Source organism: Portunus trituberculatus, chromosome 23, assembly GCF_017591435.1.
Source record: "Portunus trituberculatus isolate SZX2019 chromosome 23, ASM1759143v1, whole genome shotgun sequence".
In the NCBI taxonomy this organism is placed as follows: Eukaryota; Metazoa; Arthropoda; class Malacostraca; order Decapoda; family Portunidae; genus Portunus; species Portunus trituberculatus.
Window position 1 is genome coordinate 11520820 of NC_059277.1, and position 5000 is coordinate 11525819.

The 5000-nt window shown below is 42.0% G+C and overlaps 1 protein-coding gene across 2 annotated transcripts in view; it reads right to left on the reverse strand.

The window, feature by feature from the left end:
• LOC123507922 (adenosine 3'-phospho 5'-phosphosulfate transporter 1-like) overlaps positions 1 to 5000 on the reverse strand; it is a 54239-nt gene that overhangs the window by 35984 nt on the left and 13255 nt on the right. For both annotated transcript variants that reach the window (XM_045261268.1, XM_045261267.1), the window contains exon 2: positions 1173 to 1359. The gene's annotated coding sequence lies outside the window, so the exon portion shown is untranslated. The remainder of the gene's footprint in view (positions 1 to 1172; positions 1360 to 5000) is intronic.

Genomic DNA, 5000 nt, shown 5'->3' on the forward strand with positions numbered 1-5000 from the left:
CTACTACTACTACTACTACTACTACTACTACTACTACTACTACTACTGCTACATTACTACCACCACCAACAACAACAAGAACAACAAGAGCAACAAAACTATCACCATCAGAGAGAGAGAGAGAGAGAGAGAGAGAGAGAGAGAGAGAGAGAATACGAAGAGTAAAACAAAGAAAGAGAAAGAAAACAAAGACTACAAAAAACTATCCAGTCATTCTTTTGTCATTAGTAAAAGGAATAACGGAGACGAAATGAGGAAATGACATGTAAATTGCTAACACACACACACACACACACACACACACACACACACACACGAAAGGTTAGGAAGATCACACTGCGGCGGAAACAGGAGAAGGAAAGCGTTTTAGAAAGATCAATAGAAGAGAGAGACGAGGAAAGAGAAAAAGAAGAGAGGAAGGGAAGGACGAGGGGAGAAGAAGCGACAGAAGGAGAAGGAAAAGAGAAGAAGAGTAAGACGAAGAAGAGAATAAATAAGAAGAGGAGTAGACGAGGAAGAAAAGACGCATGAGAGATAGATGAGGGAGAAAGAAAAGAAGAATAAGACGAGGAAGGGAAGAGAAGAAGGGAAAGACGGATAGAGGAGGAGAAGGAGGAATGATTAGGAGATTAGGAATGGGAGAAGAGTAGGAAGGATAGAAGATGAGCAAAAGAGAAAGGAAAGACGAGGAAGGGAATAGGAGAAAGGTAAGAGGAAGGTAAGAGGAAGAGGAGGTGGAGGGGAAGACACATGGAAGAAAACTGAACGTAAAGACACTCAGACAGTCAGACAGTCAGACAGTCAGACAGTCAGACGCGCGTGATTCAAGATTACTCATGGGAAAATGCCATATTGATTGTGTGTGTGTGTGTGTGTGTGTGTGTGTGTGTGTGTGTGTGTGTGTGTGTGTGTGTGTGTGTGTGTGTGAGGGAGAGTTTCTAATCCAAAATGAATCACGTGAATGTCTGTCTGTCTGTCTATCTGTCTGTCTGTCTGTCTGTACGTTTGTCTCATCACTCCCTGCCCTTTCCGAGAGCGAGTGTGAGATGATATGAGGAGGAAGCGAAATTTTGACAAAACAATCTTGCGTAAGGAGACAAAAGGTAATGACTTCTCTCTCTCTCTCTCTCTCTCTCTGGAAAACACAGGAAGATGGGGCTGCCAGTACTTACCAGTCAGGAGACGAAGTTACCAGTTAACTCTTGCATCCGTTGGCGGGAGGGCGTGGACAGGCAAATAGGCAGACAGGCAGACAGGCAGGCAGGCAGACAGGCAGGCAGGCAGGCAAACAGGCAGACAGGCAGACAAACAGGCAAGCAGGGAGGCAGTCTTGCGGTCTTACAGTCTTGCCACACCAGCCTGAGGGAGAGGAAAACATTGTAAGCAGGATGAGATGAAACTTTACGAAGATATCATTGTAGGGATTGCCTCACCGGTGTCTTGTGCTGGTTTCTCGCTGTCTCCTCTCTGTTCTTATGAGGAGATGGAGGAGTATGACTATGAAGAAAAAGAATTGAAGTACATGGCTTTGATGGATAGTGTTGATGGTTTGAAAATAAAGGAGAGTAATAAGTTGAAGTTAGATTACTTTACTTTATGCCCTTCAGTACTTGGATGCATTTTTGTCACGAGTTTACGATGTGATTACACGAATTTATTTATATTAAGAGAGTTGATGGAGGTTACAAGATTTATCTCTTCAGTACCATGACGCATTTTCATATTCATTATGGTTACTATTTTGTGATATTATACAGCTTTACAAACTTACATGGGGACTAGAATAATGAAGACTGTGGCCATTAATCTTCTGCCCTCCATAGACGTTCCTAATGTCAATAATATGGTTTAATCACACCCAGTACTGAGAGGGTTAATGGTGCAGAGTCTTCACTATTTAAATTCTCCACATGAGTTTCTAAAGCTGCATAAAATCCCAAAATAGTAACCAGAATAAATATGAAGGGGTCTCCTGAAGAGTTAGGTAAACGCTAATGAAGTTGGATTAATTAATTAGCAATGCCAGGTAAGACTAACTTAGGTGAAGTAAGGTGAAATCAGGTTAGCTTTGTTTAGGTTATGATAGGTTAGGTGAGCTTAGATTACAGGGACGTCAGGTATGACAAATGGAGTAAGGTTAAGTAAGGTTAGGCAAGGTTAGTAAGTTAGGATAATGCTGATATAGTTAGGTTTGTTGAAGTTAACCTCTTTAGTACCATGACGCGTTTTCATATTCATTTTGCCTACTATTTGGCGATTTTATACAGCTTCAGAAACTTATGTGAGGACTAAAATAGTAAAGAATCTGCCCATTAATCTTCTCACCTCCATAGACCCTTCCTAATGTAAATAGAATCGTCTAATCGTACCTAAAACTCATGGTAAAAAAGTGTCCCAGTACTGAAGGAATCAAGTAAGATCATGCTAATTAAGTCCATTAAGTCCACGTTTTGAAAAGCTTGTACTGTTTCCAGAGGCCATAGAGGAGAGGAAGATTGGCTATACTCAAATCGCTCGGTAGCACATATCTTGAATTGTTTTAGCCTCTCACTACAGTATGGTCAGATTTCTGTATTATTTTTTTTTTTTCAATAAAGATGCAGAAATTCTGTAATTGTATCAGTGGAATCATAAAAACGCCCTTCAAAGCACCAGCGAGTAAAAAAGAAGACAAAAGGATGATAGTCATGGCGACGAGGTGAAGGCCAGTATTCTGAAACGTTCTGTTCTCTCACCGCGAATGTTCTCAAAGGCCACAGAGATAATTAGCCGGATTCTCAAGAGTGTTTCTCCTATCAGTTATGTAGAAATCTTGTTAGTCTGTCACCAGGACCACAAAAAACAATCCTTAGAATCCCGTGTAACTCCAAATAGAGTGTCTTGAAAGCATTGGAGGCGCATTGTTGGAGGTTTTCAGAGTATAGTTTGAGAAAGTTGTCATGCACTTTGATCTGCAAGCAAGACCGCTCGGGTGGATGGAGATAGATGGAATTAAGTAGCTTTGCTCATACAGGGACTGCCACGTGCAGGCCTGACAAATTCTTGCAGCTTCCCTCATTTTGTTCTTGTATTCTTATGTATCAAGAGTCCAGCAGTGAAGGAGGCGATGCACAGCCCAGCACTGCACGGAAACTATATAGCGAAACATGAGCACTGCGTAGGAGGGAGGATGGGAATGTTCAGTGTGTAGAAACTATAGACAGAGGTGAGCTGAGTGTTGGGAAGATGACAACCACAACTACACAACTATGACGAAGACGATTATAACAACAACAAACAACAACTACTACTACTACTACTACTACTACTACTACTACTACTACTACTATTACTACTACTACTACTACTACTACTACTACTACTACTACTACTACTATCTTGTGAAGCGGCGCTGGTTCATGAAGAAAGCTGGGGACTTATTCTGACACAGTTCTGACTCCTCTCCTATTTTCAAAACCCTCTAGCTGAAGATACATTGAATTTTACATGTGTTTCTGTGATTCTAGAGACAGATTAACAAGATTTCTACACTGTTATCTGACAAAACGCTCTTGAGAACCCGGCTGACGATCTCTGTGGCCTTTGATAGACAGTTGTGGTGAGAGCAAAGCGATGGAACGTCGAATCACTGAGGTGTTGCTGCGAGAAGGCTCAGCTGGCGACATAAGGCAGTTTTCAGTATCATTCATGTCAGCTTCCTTTTTATTCATCTATCTATTCATTCCTTTTATTTATCATTATTTTCTTGCTATTCATTTGTGTTTATATCAAAATTGATATAAACAGGATTTGTTTTTTTTAACATTGGAAGATACGTGTGCTGTGTCATTGGGAGGCTTTATAGAGGTTACGACAATGTATGAGTGAAGGTGTTGTATGGTTATATGGAATGGTTATGTACACAGACGGCTCCCTGTACTTGATGAAGCAGCCTTCCCTTACCCTACTACTACTACTACTACTACTACTACTACTACTACTGCTACTGTCGATTTACTCTCCTTATTACTTATCAATATCATCATTTCATTGATACCATAACTACTACTTCTACTACTACTACTACTACTACTACTACTACTACTCTTACCACTATTACTTCTACGACCACTAATACTATTACTACTACTACCTTTACTACTATTACTTCTACTACCACTATTGCTACCATCACCACTATTACTACTACTACTACTACTACTACTACTACTACTACTGCTACTACTACTACCACCACCACTACTAGCTCACACATCACTCGCCACCACCACCACCACCTTCACTACCTTATTTGGCCAAGGAAACAGCGTGCATCTCTCCCCTTGCAAAGTGAAAGGCCTCGCTTGACCAAACAAGGGCGGCAGTAGCTCACTCTGGGGGCCGCAGAAACAACCATAAAGGGACATACGGAAGGTCGGTCATGAAGGCAAATATTGGGTAAGTGAAATATGCTTGGTGGTGCAACAATCGCTAAGGATGTTCTTAATGTTAACTCTGACGTTTCCTCTCCGATAGTGTGTTATCAAAGCTTCTTATCGTATACTTCTTGGAATGTGTGTGTGTGTGTGTGTGTGTGTGTGTTGTGGGGTTTTAGAAGTTGTTTTATCATGATTTGGTTTATTTTCTCGTGTGAGGTGCTTGATATAGTGTGTGTGTGTGTGTGTGTTTCACTGTTTGATCTGCTGCAGTCTCTGACGAGACAGCCAGACGTTACCCTACGGAACGAGCTCAGAGCTCATTATTTCCGATCTTCGGATAGGTCTGAGACCAGGCACTCACCACACACCGGAACAACAAGGTCACAACTCCTCGATTTACATCCCGTACCTACTCACTGCTAGGTGAACAGGGGCTACACGTGAAAGGAGACACACCCAAATATCTCCACCCGGCCGGGGAATCGAACCCCGGTCCTCTGGCTTGTGAAGCCAGCGCTCTAACCACTGAGCTACCGGGCGTGTGTGTGTGTGTGTGTGTGTGTGCCTCCCCTCGCTTTTCTC